Source organism: Balaenoptera acutorostrata, chromosome 5 (genome assembly GCF_949987535.1).
Source record: "Balaenoptera acutorostrata chromosome 5, mBalAcu1.1, whole genome shotgun sequence".
NCBI lineage: Eukaryota > Metazoa > Chordata > Mammalia > Artiodactyla > Balaenopteridae > Balaenoptera > Balaenoptera acutorostrata.
Genome location: NC_080068.1, coordinates 117,988,678 through 118,007,548, shown reverse-complemented (window position 1 = coordinate 118,007,548; position 18,871 = coordinate 117,988,678). Strand labels below are relative to the sequence as shown.

The 18,871-nt window shown below is 39.2% G+C and overlaps 1 protein-coding gene and 2 pseudogenes across 1 annotated transcript in view; 1 reads left to right on the top strand and 2 right to left on the bottom strand.

Annotated features, from left to right (window-relative positions):
* Positions 1-18,871, bottom strand: part of UGT8 (UDP glycosyltransferase 8) — a 513,963-nt gene that overhangs the window by 222,858 nt on the left and 272,234 nt on the right. Inside the window, exon 8 of the mRNA XM_057547075.1 lies at positions 11,953-12,142. The gene's annotated coding sequence lies outside the window, so the exon portion shown is untranslated. The remainder of the gene's footprint in view (positions 1-11,952; positions 12,143-18,871) is intronic.
* LOC103019089 (40S ribosomal protein SA-like) lies at positions 12,030-12,983 on the top strand (annotated as a pseudogene).
* On the bottom strand, positions 13,339-14,747 carry LOC103019363 (nucleolar protein 10-like; annotated as a pseudogene).

Genomic DNA, 18,871 nt, shown 5'->3' with positions numbered 1-18,871 from the left:
TCACAATGGTGTGTTAGTTTCTGTTCTATAACAAAATGAATCAGCTATACATATACATATATCCCCATATCTCCCCTTGTGTCTTCCTCCCACCCTCCCTATCCCACCCCTCTAGGTGGTCACAAAGCACCAAGCTGACCTCCCTGTGCTATGTGGCTGCTTCCCACTAGCTCTCTGTTTTACATTTGGTAGTGTATATATGTCCATGCCACTCTCTCACTTTGTCCCAGCTTACCCTTCCCCCTCCCTGTGTCCTCAAGTCCATTCTCTACGTCTGAATCTGTATTCCTGTCCTGCCCTAGGTTTTTCAGAACCATTTTTTTTTGATCCCATATATATGTGTTAGCATACTGTATTTGTTTTTCTCTTTCTGACTTACTTCACTCTGTATGACAGTCTCTAGGGCCATCCACCTCACTACAGATAACTCAATTTCGTTCCTTTTTATGGCTGAGTAATATTCCATTGTATATATGTGCCACATCTTCTTAATCCATTCATCTGTCGATGGACACTTAGGTTGCTTCCATGTCCTGGCTATTGTAAATAGAGCTGCAATGAACATTGTGGTACATGACTCTATTTGAATTATGGTTTTCTCAGGGTATATGCCCAGTAGTGGGATTGCTGGGTCATATGGTAGCTCTATTTTTAGTTTTTAAGGAACCTCCATACTGTTCTCATAGTGGCTGTATCAATTTACATTCCCACCAACAGTGCAAGAGGGTTCCCTTTTCTCCACACTCTCTCCAGCTTTTATTGTTTGTAGATTTTTTGATGATGGCCATTCTGACTGGTGTGAAGTGATACCTCATTGTACTTTTGCTTTGCATTTCTCTAATGATTAGTGATGTTGAGCATCCTTTCATGTGTTTGTTGGCAATCTGTATATCTTCTTTGGAGAAATGTCTATTTAGGTCTTCTGCCCATTTTTGGATTGGGTTGTTTGTTTTTTTGATACAGAGCTGCATGAGCTGCTTGTAAGTTTTGGAGATTAATCCTTTGTCAGTTGCTTCGTTTGCAAACATATTCTCCCATTCTGAGGGTTGTCTTTTCGTCTTGTTTATGGTTTCCTTTGCTGTGCAAAAGCTTTTAAGTTTCGTTAGGTCCCATTTGTTTATTTTTGTTTTTATTTCCATTTCTCTAGGAGGTGGGTCAAAAAGGATCTTGCTGTGATTTATGTCATAGAGTGTTCTGCCTATGTTTTCCTCTAAGAGTTTTATAGTTTCTGGCCTTACATTTAGGTCTTTAATCCATTTTGAGTTTATTTTTGTGTATGGTGTTAGGGAGTGTTCTAATTTCATTCTTTTACATGTAGCTGTCCAGTTTTCCCAGCCCCACTTATTGAAGAGGCTGTCTTTTCTCCATTGTATATTCTTGCCTACTTTACCAAAAATAAGGTGACCATATGCACGTGGGTTTATCTCTGGGCTTTCTATCCTGTTCCATTGATCTATATTTCTGTTTTTGTGCCAGTACCACATTGTCCTGATTACTGTAGCTTTGTAGTATAGTCTGAAGTCTGGGAGCCTGATTTCTCCAGCTCCATTTTTCTTTCTCAAGATTGCTTTGGCAATATCCTATTTTAAATGATTATAATGGTACAAAAATATTTTTGCTCTCAGTACAAATATGATTAGTAAGAATATAGTTTTGTGAGAATGATGTGATTGAATGTTATATTTAATTAAATCTTCATGGATATTACTCCCTTGTGACTGAAAAAGTGCTAATATCAGGAAAAGAAGTATCAGCTCTGTCGTTTTCTTATTGCTTCCTTCTTCATACTTGCATTATCAGGATTATATACAATTTTATTGAAGGGATATTTTTATGCTACTTACCTGTTTTTTAGGGGTTAGTACAGTTTACATAAAATAATATTATCTATGAATACATTTAAGTGGGGACAGAAATGTTTCAATACTTAGCAAAATGCTATAAAAGACCAAAATGTAAAAATGACATCTTGGGGCTTCCCTGGTGGCGCAGTGGTTGAGAATCTGCCTGCTAATGCAGGGGACACGGGATCGAGCCCTGGTCTGGGAGGATCCCACATGCCATGGAGCAACTGGGCCCGTGAGCCACAACTACTGAGCCTGCACGTCTGGAGCCCGTGCTCCGCAACAAGAGAGCCTGCGATAGTGAGAGGCCCGTGCACCGCGATGAAGAATGGCCCCCGCTTGCCACAACTAGAGAAAGCCCTCGCACAGAAATGAAGTCCCAACACAGCCGAAAAAAAATAAATAAATAAATAATTTTTTTAAAAAAATGACATCTTCAATACATCAGGATGCTCTGGAGGTATTAGGAATGTGGAACCATATGAGAATCTGACCTGCAGAGCTGATGAAGGTGTCAGCAGTGATCCATACATTTACATTAAAGAGTATAAAAGACTAATTGTTTCTCATTTTAGGTAAAATTAAATATAAATAGAACGTGTTTCCCCACTGCAGTCAATGTTGTTTATATTTGACTTGGAGACCATTGCTCTACTAGGCATAAATATTCCTCTTCCTGCCCTTCTGTCATGGCATACTTTATTATTAATATATTAAATTAACACTAAAAAGAAGCAGGTAATTCTTCCACACGAAATAACATTACTGCAACATAGATCTTTGGAATGTAAATCTCAGAAAATAACATTGGAAATGCACATACAAGTTAATCTTGTGAGCCTTCACGCAGATTTAATTCTGTGATTATAAGTGGAAATGTCTTATATTATAGCTGGAGGAATGATAAACCTAACCCCAATAGGTGAACACAAAATCTATTGAACTGCGGAACTATTGAAAATAATGACCTGAAATGTATTTTCTTTCCAGTAAAAATGAAAGTTATTTAGGGAAGTAAAATATAAAATTGCGTGTAATTTTTCTACCTTATTCATATTTTCCTACAGCTTCAAACGGTAGCGTTTATAGGGCTTCCTGGTGACTCCTTCAAGTTGGCTCATGATTGTTATATAAACCTGCACTTAAAACAACGTCTATTATTTAAGGCAATATAATTTGGGGCAAATATTTTGAACTTCCCTAGACCTTGATTTCCTAGTCAGTAAGATAGGAATACAAAAAAGAAGCTATTCATACCAAGTATGAACTAAGAGAGATAACACATATAAATAACCTGGCACAGTTCCTGAACTCTAACTGCCTTGTCTTCTTGAAGGTTCTGACACTATCTGTGTCTGTTTTGGGTCGGTTTGCCATAGACCCGTTTTTTGTCCTTTCCCTGCTCTGCTCTGTGTGGCAGGATGCTGACCTCTACATGCTCTTTCTCAGGCTCCTGTATCACCAAGTATCCAGCAGGGTCTAGTCAATGGGAGACACTCTGGGAAGATTGGAAGGTGGAAGAAGGAAGACTCATCCCATCCCTATGCCTCAGGCTGTGGGTCCTGCAGTTACCACAGCTCTTTCAATGGCCTCAAGTACCACCTGGACAGGCTTCTCTGGTTCCAGCTGCTGCTGTGTGAATCCAACCCATGGGCTCCAGTCGCCTACTTCCCACTGTCCTCTGACCTTGGGGTGGCAGTAGCTTTCTGTAGCTGCTAATCAGCGTTGCCTCACTGTGTTCCATTTAGCTTCTCTGCTCTCTTATCATGGGTGTAAGAAAATCCTTAGGTTGAAGTCCCTCTTTCTTAAAATCTCAAATGCTTTCTGCTTTCAAGTTAGTCCTAGTATTAGTTTTTATTGCTATATGCCAAATTACTCAAATTCAGCAGCTTAAAAGAACATCCATTTATTATCTTACAGTTAGTCAAAATTCCATGTGGGCTCAACTGGGTTCCCTGCTTATGATCCCACAGGGCTGAAATCAAGATGCTGGGGCTGGGGTCCTACCTGGATGTGCTGGGAAGGATCTGCTTCCAAATTTATTTTATATCCTTGGCAGAATTCAGTTATTCACAGTTATAGGTCTTCCTTTCATTGTCATCTGGGGCTGCTCTCAGTCTTGGCTTCCCTCACCACCTGGGCCTCCATCTCAAGGATGGAGAACGTTAGTTCTTCACATCCAATTCCTCTCATACTCTGAAAACATCTGAGGTCCTCCTTGCCCATAGCTGGAGAAAATTATCCTCCCTTAAAGGGCTTATGTGATTAAATTAAGCCCACTGGGATAATCTTTCTATTTTAAGGTCAACTGATTAGTAACATTAATTGCATCTGCAAAATTCCTTTTGCCTCGGAAGGTAATTTAATCAGGGAAACAACACTGGGGAAAAGGACATCACAGAATTCTGCCTTCCACAGACCTTAAGTGATCCATCACTTCTGGCGTTTGCCAGGTTTGTGTCCTTGAGCCAATAATTTAACCTCCAAGGGCCTTAGATTCTTCATTATAAAATGTTTATAAATAAGAGAGACAATCTGATTGCTGACGTCTGGTTCTACAATACTATTGTTTTGTGACCAGAGGCCAACATTGTTTGGGCCAGCAGGAAAAGTAATGTAGGGCTTGCTATCTTCTCTTGTGTCCCTTTCATGGAGAAGCATTTTGATTTCATTTTGAAAAGAAGAGAATTTTGTTCTACTAGAAACATTTCTTAGGTATGGTCACAATGGAAAATGTTTATATTTAAATTGTATTAACTTGCATATTTACAAGTGAGTTGCTACTTCTTCTTTTGGTGTTGCCAGTGCTGCTGGAAGTTCTGACATGAATCATTCAGCCCCCCATGTCAGCCTTTGGGGTGGTGCTTTGATGTGATGGTGAGCTGGAGACTATAGAAGGGCGGGTCTCAGGGGAATGGTTAGAGGAGACTCAGTCTCAGATGACAGTGCCAGCCCTGGGGATCTCAGGCATGCCACATAACATCTCTGAACTTCAGCTGTATCATTTGTGAAATGAAGATATTAGAATGGGGGGTTCTTAGGGTCCTGTAAGTTTTAACAATGAATGATCTTCCTCCATCTTAAATCCTTGGCTGTAATAAAACATAGTGACCATATGTATAATGAAATAATAAGTTTATTAAATTCTCAGGTAGAAAGAAAGCTGACTACTTTAAGCAGAATCATTTGGAAAATTATTATTATTTTTAAAATGAGCTGATTTATTTATTTCATTTATTTATTTTGCTTGTACCAGGTCTTAGTTGTGGCAGGCAGGCTCCTTAGTTGTGGCTCCCGGGCTCCTTAGTTGCAGCTCACCAGCTCCTTAGTTGCGGCTCGTGTGCTCTTTAGCTGTGGCATGCATGTAGTATCTAGTTCCCTGACCAGGGATCGAACCCCCATCCCCTGTACTGGAAGGCGGATTCTTAACCATTGTGCCACCAGGGAAGTCCCTGGAAAATTATTTTTATTAAATAATTTCAGTGTATAATTTTTGGATGCTATCATTCATTTTTTTTTTCATAGATCTAGTCTTTCTAGATTTAAAAAAAAACATATAGTAACACACCAGCAAAAGGTAGTCATGTAATGCCCTCTTCTGGCTAAAGATCAAAGTGTAACCTTTCTCTGCTATGGCAGTATCTGAAAATTTGCATGTTCTTAGTTATTTTCTATACATTTACTTCTGAGTATCTGTTTCAACAATTTTTAGTCTGTTTAGTCCTTACTAACTTGAAAAATAAATGTTTTGCTAATAACGTATGCATCTACCTACTTAGCAACTCAATTTAATAAACATAGGCAACCTAAAATAATTTCTTAAAAATCTTGGACTATAATCTGTCTAGTTGGGATATCTTTACTGACAATATTAATCAACTTAACCAGACCCACATTTTACATTGCATTTCTAAAAGACAAAGTCATAGACAACTTCTAAACACAACATGATATTTTTATAATTAATTTTTTCAATATGTTTGAGTTTCTGCCTCTAGATTTGTGTGGGAGTCAGCTAAATGATTTGTGCTGCTCCCTAATCAAGGCAAACTCTCTGTGATATTATTGCACCATTACTTTTCTTACAGTTTTCACTATCTAAAAAAGTGACTATCAACCCTTAGGGCCACATCAGAATCACCTGGAGGTATGAGGGGGAGACTGAATTTTCTCCATTGATGAGATGTGTGGTAGTGATGAAATGTGTGGTAGTCTTCAGATGTGTTGGGACACTTGTAAAGCATATATATAAAAATATAAATGTATATAATTTAGTATCTAAATGTGGACACTTTTTTTTTTTTTAATAGTTTTTTGTTTTTTTTTTTTTTAATTTTATTTATTTATTTATTTATTTATGGCTGTGTTGGGTCTTCATTTCTGTGCAAGGGCTTTCTCTAGTTGTGGCAAGCGAGGGCCACTCTTCATCGCGGTGCGCGGGCCTCTCACTGTTGTGGCCTCTTTTGTTGCGGAGCACAGGCTCCAGACGCGCAGGCTCAGTAATTGTGGCTCACGGGCCCAGTTGCTCCGCGGCATGTGGGATCTTCCCAGACCAGGGCTCGAACCCGTGTCCCCTGCATTGGCAGGCAGATTCTCAACCACTGCGCCACCAGGGAAGCCCTGTGGACACTTTTGAGGGTGAAAGAATCATTAACAATTATACCAGGATATTGGCCTAAACTAGGGCTATTGAAGGTGAAGCAGAAGTTGGGTCACTGTATTTGTATTTTTAAATTATCAGTTGGAATAATAGGAAGCTGAGAATCATTGCTGAAATTCTGTTTTTTTTTTTTTTTTTTTTTAAAGGATTTTCTTATTTTTATTTATTTATTTATTTATTTTTGGCTGTGTTGGGTCTTCGGTTCGTGCGAGGGCTTTCTCCAGTTGCGGCAAGCGGGGGCCACTCTTCATCGCGGTGCGCGGGCCTTTCTCTATCGCGGCCCCTCCCGTCGCGGGGCACAGGCTCCAGACGCGCAGGCTCAGCAATTGTGGCTCACGGGCCCAGCTGCTCCGTGGCATGTGGGATCCTCCCAGACCAGGGCTCGAACCCGTGTCCCCTGCATTAGCAGGCAGATTCTCAACCACTGCGCCACCAGGGAAGCCCCTGAAATTCTGTTTTTACTTTTATTTTCAATGGTGTTCCTCATCTTCAATTTAGAATTTCTGTTGTACGGCAAGTAGAAAGCATATTAAACACTATATTCTCCTTGGAGCCAGATGGCCTAGTTTCAAATTCTGACAAATTTCTTAATTTTTCTGTGCCTTCATTTCCCCATCTGTATGGTGGGCATAATAATAGTATTTACCTTATATGGTTGTTAACAAGGATTAGAGAGTTGACAATTAATCAGTAAATATGTGGTTAACATTTAGAATAGTACCTGGAGCATAGTAAACCCTATTATTAATAATAAAATTATTAGTGTCTATGAATGAATGATAATACATTTGAATTTTTATAAAATATGAGTTTTTCAGGTTATGCATTTATTTCAGGAAAGCACTTGTGATAGGCAGCCTCTAAGACGGCCCCCAGTGATCCCTGCCTGCTGGTATTCATGTTGTAGTGTAATCCCCTCCCCTTGAGTGCACACTGGACCCATTTCTAATGAACAGAAAAAACAGTGAAAGTGGTGGGATGTCTCTTCTGAGATCAGGTCACAAAAAGACTGTGACTTGCATTTTGCTCTTGCTCTCTCACTGTTTCTCCTCCTCTCTTGGATCTTTTGCCCTGAGAGAGAAACAAGATGGCAGATTGTGAGCAGCCATATGGAGAGTCCCACGTGGTAAAGAACTGCCTCTGGCCAAAAGTCAGCGAGGACCTGAGGCCTGACAATAGCCATTCCCAGTAGCAAAGTGTAATTTATAGATAGTAAAGAATCAAAATAAATAGTAGGAAAATGTGATTTCTTCAGTTTCCTTACCCCCCCGCCAAAAAACTAAATACTCCATCTTTGTCCATAAATAAATCATCAGAATGTCCAAATTAAGAATAGCTCAGGTTGTGTTTTGAAATGAGGTGATATTTAATTATAAATACAGACTTGATAGGAATTCGAGTATGGAAATTAAACTGAATGCATTTGGTGACTAAGCATATAATCCTACAGTTTCATGTCAATTTTACCACTTGATGGAGCTATAATGCCAGATAACACTTCAAACACTGCAGTGTTTACAAGGAAGCAATCTTTTTGAGAAATATAGATAGAATGTATAATCCTAATCATTAGTTGTAAGTGTTCATTCTAGTCATTACTCTTCATCTTTGCCAAGCAACTTCTGTAACGTGTCAAAGAGAAAACATGTCTAATCCCGGGCTGTTAGTAGCAGATAATTTGCTTAATTTTAATTTAGAAAATTTGAGGAGGGTATTCCTTGGAAAATACTTAAATATTTGTACTGAGAAAGATATAATCTAATAAAAATTTAAAGATGAACATTAGGTCTTCTAGATGTCATTGTTTGGAGATTATATGAGAAGGAAAAGTGAACCTTCTTGGAAAGCCAGGCTTATGGAAGATTCCTGAGTCAGGCAGTGGTAGAGGAAGACTGATTTTTGCAAAGAAGAAGACAAAGTGCGGAAGTGTTGGTCATAAGCAAACATAAAAGATGCATAAAAGATCCATAATCTAATCCTTATAGCCTCTTTCCCCTATTCTATTTTATTTGGTAAATGCAGGTTTGAAATCCTTTATCTGAAAACTTTGGGGCTGACAACACTTTAGAATTAAAAGCTTTTCATATTTTAAAAAAGGAATACAGTATTTATACCATATAGTACATGACATTTCCAGCCATGTCTGAGGTGTCGCTCTTAAATAAACATGCAGTCTCAGGCTAGGTTCTACAGGTATCAGACTTTGAGCCAGAGGTTCAGGGAAGGACATTTATGATTCCTTGGCATGACCCAGACCACCATCCTTGAGGTTTCTGAGCCCCAGGTCACCAAGCTTTTCTCAGAAAAATATTACTAAACTTTTCCATTGACCACCAAAACTTGGGAAGGGGACACCAAGAGGTACCCCAATGATCATCTGAATATCAGATATATTGTTCCCTGCCCCCTTTGTAGTACTTCTACTGGTGAAAAACGGTCAATTACTCCTACCAGTGTGCTAACTCCACTCACATTCTGGTCATTTGCAAGAGGAACATGACATGTCTAGGAGGCAACCCTTAGCTGATAGTTCAGTAGGGCTCTTGCTGTGTCCTAGTGGAAATGTTTCTTTTTGATGGAAGAGCGCCCAGAGTGGCAGGGATGGGAAGCACAAATTTGCCAGGTGAGTTTGCCATCACTGAGAGTGATGATAAGCGGGGTTAATCCTGCTTCTGCACTTTGGTTTCTGGACTTATACATTCTACTTACTGGACACACACCATCATATAAAGGCCTTTGAATTAAAGTGGACACTAAGTCCTGAAGGAATGGAGTCATTGTAAAGCATCTTCTCTGAACTTCAGCTTAGCCTTCAGCAGGCTATTCCATTTCTCTATCTGGCCAGAAGCTTCTGGATGGCACTGAGTGTAATATGTCTGGTGAATCATGTCATGGGCCGTCTACAAACCCCCTTTTCTATAGAATGGTTCCTTTGATCTGACATAATATTACATGGAGTCTTGTAGTGATGAATCATATGTTTTACAGACCCTAGGACAATGGTGCTGGCTAAGGTATAATGGGTAGGAAAAACGACTCCATAACTGTAATATGTGCCTGTTCTTATCAAAATGAATCACTATACCTTACAAGATGGAAGGAGTCCAATGTATTCAGCTGGCCTCCCGTGACCAGTTCGTGCCATATGAACAGATCAGCAATGGTCTTTATTGCTGGCACGTTGGACATTTTGTGGCTTTGGCAAGTAGGAGCCCATATGGTTGCATAGTCTCCAACTCTGTCATCATGGAAACTTCTTTTCTGTGTCCACTGTGTCACCACCAGGATGGCTGATGTCAGAGGCTGGCTTGTATAAACTGGCCAATTCAGTTTTATTTACCAGGATGTTTAGTTGTGCTTTCATGGTGGAGATCTCTGGTGGGCATTAACATGTGATATGAATATCTCCACAATGAGTGACCATTCTCATATGCCCAGTCCCATGTCTCTACCCAGAACTCTTTGAAACTGGTCTTTCAACACTTCTCTTTCCAGTCCCCTGATCAGCCAAGCCATTTGCCATTGCCCATGATTCCATACATATTCTAAGCTTGCGCCACTTCTCTGTCCACACAAAATGGATGAGCAGGGTGCTGTCTGAAGCTCTCCTCATTGAGATGATTTCATATCATCTCTGTCTGACCCTGAATGAGGCTATAGTGCCGTTGCCACCTATTTCTGTCTTGTACCCACATCCCCAGCTTACTCATTCATGAACGCAAGCCCCTTCATAAGCTGTTTGTAAAGGATCTTCGTTGCAGCCATAGATGTGAGCTGAGGAAGAGGCACTGGTGCGACAGTGATAGATGACATGAGGGTCATTATGATCAGTTGCTCCCACCAGGCTTTTGATGGTTAAGCAACACCACTGGCCTTTATTGTTTGGGGACTTTATTCATTTCTACTGTTACCAGTGAGCTTAGTCTTACAGCACGTTCTCCTGCCCCAGTCTGCAGAAAAGAGCCACCACCTGCGTTCTTAGTAATGTGGGTGCTCTTCTCACCATTGTAATCCTTATTGTACTGGAAAATCACGTGACATCTGGGCTCTTTAATTTATTGGCTTTATTAATAATAATTAAAAATATAAATGTCATCATGTCAGTTCAACTAAATTTCTGCTGCCGAATGAATTTGCAAAAAAAATAACGGTTGGATGTCAGAAATCTTTGGATTTTGGATCGTGGATAAGAGATTGTCAGATGGACAGAGAAAGTAGCAGAGAATCCTCTCTATGGGATTCTTATGACAACCTTTTATAAGCAAGATGTCACAGTCCTGTACCAAGAGACAGCAATGTGTCAGTGCTACTTTTTGTTCTCCACATGTGCCCATTCTCCTGTGTCCATCCACATGCCTCTACCTCAGACCTCCTTGAACCTGATCTTTTAATCTTTCTCTTTCCAGGCTCCTGATCAGCCAAGCCATTTGCCATTGCCCATGATTCCATATATGTAGTAAGCTTGGGCTTAGATATGTAGTGGGTGGTAATTCTGGAACATAGGGGCAGGGATGGAAGCAGAGTAGAGATTGGAGTCTCATGTCACAGCAGATCACACACCTGTGACTTGGGACCAATATGGGACAGGAGGAGTAACACAACCGTAGTAGTAAGTTAGAGGGAAGACTGAGAAAATCCTCTGTACCTGGTGGCCACTAGCTAACAACACAAATAATGGTTATAACGAAATAAAACAAAACATGAATTTGGTTTCGTTATTTTGGAATGCTTATCAAAGATGTGGTAGAAAAAAATTCCTAAGAACTCTTCAGTGTTCATATTTGTAGATTGTTGACACCTTAAACTCAGTTTACTTAAAATCAAAGAAAACAAACCTTGAGAAAAACAATGGGGTAGCATGCTAACATTTATGTTTCTAACACTGATACATTTTTCTTAGTCTTAAATTTTGGAATCATCTGGAACTCATATCTCTTTAGATCCTACATTGAACCAATTCCTATCATTCTTCCCTTAAAAGGCATCTGATACTTATTCATTATGTTTTATTTCCACCTCCAGCTTCTGACTGCAGAAACTTGTCTCACTTTTTGATTATGAACTGATATCTTAATTGAGCTTTCCCTAGCTAATCAACCCTGCCTACCACTGCTAAATTAGTTTTCCTGAAAACCTATTTTCAGTACCTCATTTTTGGTCAAAAACTATAAAAAGTACAAATAAAAGTTGCTTGTTAAATACCTTTAAAGAATTTTAAAAAGAAAGCCCCAAACTGAGAAAGTATTTTAGCAACACATTTGAGGGATGAGTGTTGAAACTAGCTACTATCTATAAGGGATGCTTCTAACTTAGCAAAAGACAAAGTCTCCAAAGAAAAATGGGAAAACATCGTGATAATTCACAAATGAAGAAATATAAACCGACAATACACATGAAAAAAATGTGCAAGTTGATAATAATAAAAATACAAATCAAAATACAACTCACCTTTCTGCACTACCCATAGAGGGGTCCATACAGCATTGTTCTGGGTTCCTATCATAAGTTAAATGGAAACTTTCACCATGTCCAGAGCCCTTGATGTTCTGCTAATGAGGGAGGAGGATGTCCACAAATTCCTTGCAGCAGGAACCCACTTAGGTGGCAACAACCTTGACTTCCAAATGGAACAGTACATCTACAAAAAAAAAAAAAAAAAAAAAAAGCAGTGACATTTACATCATAAATATGAAGAGAAACTGGGAAAAGCTTAGAAGCCTTTGCCGGCAGCTTGTGCCATTGAAAACTCAGCTGATATCTGTGTCATATCCTCCAAGGTTACTGGTGATTGAGCTGTGCTGAAGTTTGCTGCTGTCACTGGAGCCACTCCTACTGCTGGCTGCTTAACTCCTGGAATATTCACCAACCAAATCCAGGCAGCCTTCTGGGGGTCATGATTTCTGGTGGTTACGGATCTGAGGGTTGACCACCAGCCTCTCACAGAGGCATCTTATGTTAACCCGCCTACAATCACTCAGTATAACACAGACTGTCCTCTGCTCTATGTGAAGGCTCTAGCAGGCAGGACAGAGACCATCCCCTATCACAACAAAGGGGCTCACTTAGTGAGTCTGATGTGGTAGATGCTGGCCAAGGAAGTTCTGCACATGCGTGGCACCTTCTCCTGTGAACACCCATGGGAGGTCACACCTAATCTCTATTCCTTCAGAGGTCTGAAATAGACTGAAAAGGAAGATCAGGCTGCTTAAAAGGCTGTAACCAAGGAGGAATGTCAGGATGAATGAACTGCTCCAGCTCCCAAATTTACTGCTGCTCAATCCCAGGTCCCAGGCTGGTCTGAAGGTTGGCAGGTGCCCTCTGTGCTATCCGGCAGTTCCCTACTGAAGAATGGAGAGCTCAGTCTGCTGCTGGAAGACTGGTCTGCAGCTCGCACTGCTTGGGCCACTGACTGGATAGTGAATGGAAGCAGGTATTGCAAGAAAAGAAGTCCCCAGAGCATGATCAAGCTTCATTTTTAGCACAGGGTAACCTTCCATTTCATGGCACACGTATTACATTGTTAAAAAATAACAACCTGGCTTACTTGATTAAAACCATGGGAAAATGACCATGTTTATGGGGAGCAGCAACTTACAAAAAGCACCCTGGGGGCGACACACTGACCATTTTGGTGGGGGGAAGGGGTTCAGTTTCAAAGTCTGACCCATAAGGCATAGGGACAAGTTGTCAAATCTTTAACTTTTTAGTTGCATCTGGAATTTATACAAAACATTAAAAATGTGCATTCCCCTCTCTGTGTTTAATGTATTCTAATGATGATCAGTTTGGGGGAGAGGTCCTCCTTTCAAATCACAAGTAGGATCATTTCCAAATTCAAAGAAACAGCCATCCTCTTCTGTGTCTTAACTTCAGGTGACCTGCTGAACCAGGAAGTGTTTTCTTTTCCTGTCAGTGCAACTTCTCAGTCTCCTGTTGCTTCTGCTATTCAGACCTCTTTAATGTGAATGTCAATTGTTTACTGCCAATTGTAGTGTCTGATACACTCAATGTCCCATTTTCTGATTCAAGTTTCAAATGATCTTCCAGGGTTTTATTCATCTGCTTCTGGTTGGTGGCAGAGTCTTTGAAGCTTCCGAGTTCTTCTCCTGCTTTGATCACATATAACTGGGGCTTGAGGACCATCTGCTGGTTCTCCTTGTGTCTTTCCTACTGCTGCCGCTTGGTGGAGAAGTCTGTGCTACTTCCTGACCTCTTCAACCCCATCTTTTTTAACATCTGAACTCAAAATTTTCTGCATCACTTGGTTTTCCTTCCAGTTCTTTCTCTTCTTCTTTTTCATGAAGAATCTAAGAATCTTAGTTTCTTCTTGCTTTTTTCACTAATTTTTGAACAGGTAAATTCAAAAGCCTAAATTCTTCACTCTCTTTGTCTCCTTGAAAGTCATGGTTCTCAAATGTAACTTTAAAACCATCGCTGGTCAGAAAGAATATTAGGAAGGCTCTTAACTTTCTTCTTCTATGTAGATTTTTGTTCTCTTCCTCTTCCTCAGTTAAGTGCTAGCCCTTTGTTAACTTTTGGAAATTTCTTTAATTGGACTCTGTGCACGAGTTTCTTCTATCTTCTGTTGGATCTTATATTTCCCATATGCTTCATAAGCAAATGGATTTATCATGCATTTCATGAGTCTTATGATAGATAGAGTCTTATAGCCATGAAAAATCCAGGAATATATGCCGGGAGAAAAAGTGATTCGATAATATGTGTGAGCCCTATATTTTCAAGGGCTTTCTTGGTGGCAAATTTTTTTTTAAATTAATTAATTAATTAATTTATGGCTGTGTTGGGTCTTCGTTTCTGTGCGAGGGCTTTCTCTAGTTGTGGCAAGCGGGGGCCACTCTTCATCGCGGTGCGCGGGCCTCTCACTATCGCGGCCTCTCTTGTTGCGGAGCACAGGCTCCAGACGCGCAGGCTCAGTAATTGTGGCTCACGGGCCCAGTTGCTCCGCAGCATGTGGGATCTTCCCAGACCAGGGCACGAACCCGGTGGCAAATTTTTAATCATCATAAACTGTTCTTTCTGTATCCTCTCGTAATTCTTCTGTCAATTTGTCTAAGAAGGAACACATTACCTGGGAACAGAACCCAAAACTAGATTACTGGTTTATTATAAAGGGATATAACTCAGGAACAGCCAGATGGAAGAGATGCATAGGTCGAGGTAATGGGAAAGGGCATGGAGCTTTCATGCCATCTCCTAGGGCACCCCTTTCCCTGAATCGCCATGCTCACCAACCTGGAAGCTCCAAGGATAGCATATTTTTGTGAACCAAAACATGAAAAATAGATGTCATATATAAAATTATACTTATGGGGAAGTGAAGCAGCATATTTTAAATTGGAATTGCCTCTGGTGATCTAGGACATATGATTGGCTTAGAGACATCATCAGAAAGTGGTGGGAAAATTGTTTTTCTTCTTATGTTCATTATCACTCCCAGGCTTTCAGTGACAATGAGAAAAATCAGGATAAGCTGTTCTTAAGAATTTGAGGACATCATGGCAAAAGTTAACGATAAAGTATTTCTTAAAAGTAGCAAATATATCAACATTTTCATAATGAAATCATAGGACTAAAAAAGGATGTGACTTTTAGAATGCATTCCATATGCTATGTACCTTCTTATACATTAACTTCTTGAAGCTACATATCCGTTCCATAGGATATATATAGAAAAGAGTTTAGTCTAACTACTTTAGCAGAAATACTAAAGGAAATGAAATACCTCCTAGAAGCTCTAGGAGAGCTGGAAGAGAACCAGATTTGGATACTGCACTGACAGGAATAGTACAGGGTAGAAAAACTTCCAAATAGACCTTAAACATGAAAATTATCTGAGAATTTAAAAAGCATAAAGGAAATTATTATTAATGGCATCATGAGAAACTATAAGTACATTAGAAAATATATTCAGCGTCTTCTCTCAACTTTTATACGATTTTCATGTGACTGATCTTCATCCAATTTCATGGCCATTGTAGGTACTCAAAAGCAGTGTATGTCCTTCACACTCAATTACATTAGCTTTAATTCTAATGATGTTTAAGCAAATTTTACAAATTAAAAGACACTCAGCAAAATGATTTAGCTATCAGTTAACAGGCTAGAGTAGAGTTATTATTTACTCACAATTATTTGGCTCCTCCCCACCCAAGCCATGCTTCCCCATTGGTAGGGAATACACCCTCTTGTTCCATTGACATTGGCTTAGCCATGAGACTTGTTTTAGTCAATGGAGTGTGAGTAGGTGTGACATACACCTGTCCAAATAGAAGCTTTAAATGCTTTGCCTGGGTTGGCTCTGTCCTATCTAAGCAGTTGTCCTCTGCCATGAGAACATCATGTCTCAGATGGTGGCTTCTCCTTTAGAATGGATACAGGTGTGAGAGGACTCATGCAGCTAGGCTGAGCTCAGTGGAGCCCAGCAAAGAACAGCTTCCAAGTTACATCCACATCAATAAAAAATGTGTCTTGTGGAAAGCTGCTGCAATTTTGGGTTTGTTTCTTGCCATTAGTAAAAGTTGATAATATACAGGTAAACATAATTTCTTAACATAGGGTCAAACTTAGACATTACTACATTTAAAGGGAAAAGCCCTAAGGTTAAGGTTGAATTAAATTGCTTCCACATATCATTGCTAATAATTTACTTTTCTCAGCAAAAAGACCTTACACAAAAGGAGAAGAATATTCCACAGGACACTCGGTCTAATAAAAGAGAGTGTGTAGTGTGTATATCACTTTTTATATAATATATGAACACCTTTAGAGAATTTCCTAAGTTGCCTGTTATAATTTTTACTAATCATAGTCAGTTTCAGATACAAATACAAAATAAAATTGAATGTAGAATTCGGAAGTCATGATAGTATGAATTTGCTTTAAAACAATGATAAAATTTCTATGAACTGAACCTTATTACTATTGCTGGGCATACTCAGTTATAAGCCAAAGGTTTTTTCCTCCTAAAATTTTAACCCTCAGATAAGAGGATATAGTTATTTTATATCCAAGGTCTTACAAAGTCTAGTTATGGCAGACCTACTCTTAATTTACTAAATTTTGATTAATCAAATACAGTTTGGGAAAGAAGACACATTAGTCTGAAACTACATATGTCAATATTAGTATTAAATGATTAACTGAATAAATTGGTGAAAAAAACAAGAAAAAACTTTAATACGTATTTCTTCATTACTCTCACTGGGCTGACTTCAAAATTGTAAGTGTTTGATTGTAAACAAGGGTTCTAAAATTTACTTAAAAAGCAAAGCAGAAAGTGTGGTTATGTTTTGGAGATCATAAACGCATGTACATAGGACAATATAAAAAAATGTATTAATGTTTTCTGATTGTATACTCTCAAGGTAAAATTTCCAGTGAGAATAACATATACTGATCCAACACATGTTCCATCTTAAAAAATGTGGTCTGGCAAAATTATGTTCTCTCAACAAAGAGGATTCACCACCAACTCTGAGGGTGATGATACTACTTTGTAAGATACATATTAAAAGCTTGAATAAAATATTTTCAAGAAATGTGGAAAAGCATATTTTTATATAAATAAGGTAATTATATAAGTGAATTTGAATATTTTAAAACTTATTTAATAAATTAAATATTAAAAGTTAATATTTTACAATTATGTATTTATAATTAAATATTAACATGGTATAGTTAGTAAAAAAGCCACAAACCTCATTTTGGACCTTCTCCTTGGGAAAATGGGAGATGGCTTTATAATTTGGGTTAACTCATAGTAGGAATGCATGGTATCTAACTCCTTTCTGGACCAATTCCTTTTAATATTTACTAAATAGTATTAATTAATCTCTCATCCCTTTTCCACTCAAGATCAGTTCACCCATTTAATAATCAATTAATCAGTCTAGAATGTAATTTACAAGAGGAAACGTCCATGTCTCCTAACTCCAGGAACCTAAAGGTTAGATTGAAAGGCAGAGCTCCTATTTAATCATTCTCACATGTTTGATTATTTTTCTTTTGATGAAGAAGAAGACAGAATTCAACAGCCAAAGAGTAAGATGTCATCTCAGACTCAGATCAACCCTTTGTTAATTAAGACATTGCTGGGCCCAATTAGACAAGTAATGATTCAATTACTGTCACTGGTAAAGGGAGGCAGCTTAATTGGTTTCCTTCAACCACCACAATTTAAATTGAATTTTCATTAAAACTACAGGAGGGCAGACAGCAGAAGCAAGAAGAACTAAAATCCTGCAGCCTGTGAATGAAAACCACATTCACAGAAAGATAGACAAAATGAAAAGTCAGAGGTCTGGGCTTCCCTGGTGGCGCAGTGGTTGAGAGTCTGCCTGCCAGTGCAGGGGACACGGGTTCGGGCCCTGGTCTGGGAGGATCCCACATGCCGTGGAGCGACTGGGCCCGTGAGCCACAACTACTGAGCCTGAGCGTCTGGAGCCTCTGCTCTGCAACGGGAGAGGCCGCGGTGGTGACAGGCCCGCGCACTGCGATGAAGAGTGGCCCCCACTCGCCGCAACTGGAGAAAGCCCTCACACAGAAACGAAGACCCGACACAGCCAAAAATAAACATAATAAATAAATAATAAATAAAAAATTAAAAAAAAAGTCAGAGGTCTATGTACCAGATGACAGAACAAGATAAAACCCAGAAAAACAACTAAATGAAGTGGAGATAGGCAACCTTCCAGAAAAAGAATTCAGAATAATGATAGTGAAGATGATCCAGGACCTCAGATAAAGAATGGAGGAAAAGAGTGAGGAGATGCAAGAAATGTTTAACAAAGACCTACAAGAATTAAAGCACAAACATGCAGAAGAATTAAAGAACAAACAAACAGGATGAAAAATACAATACCTGAAATGAAAAATACACTAGAAGGAATCAATAGCAGAATAACTGAGGCAGAAGAACAGATAAGTGACCTGGAAGACAGAATGGTGGAATTCACTGCTGTGGAACAGAATAAAGAAAAAAGAGATAAAAACAGCCTAAGAGACCTCTGGGACAACATTAAATGCACCAACATTCGCATTATAGGGGTCCCAGAAGAAGAAGAGAGAGATAAAGGACCCAATAAAATATTTGAAGAGATTATAGTTGAAAACTTTCCTAATATGGGAAAGGAAATAGTCACCCAAGTCCAGGAAATGTAGAGAGTCCTAGGCAGGATAAACCCAAGGAGAAACACGCTGAGACACACAGTAATCAAATTAACAAAAATTAAAGACACAGAAAAATTATTAAAAGCAACAAGGGAAAAACGGCAAATAATATACAAGGGAACTCCAATAAGGTTAACAGCTGATTTCTCAGCAGAAACTCTACAAGCCAGAAGGGAGT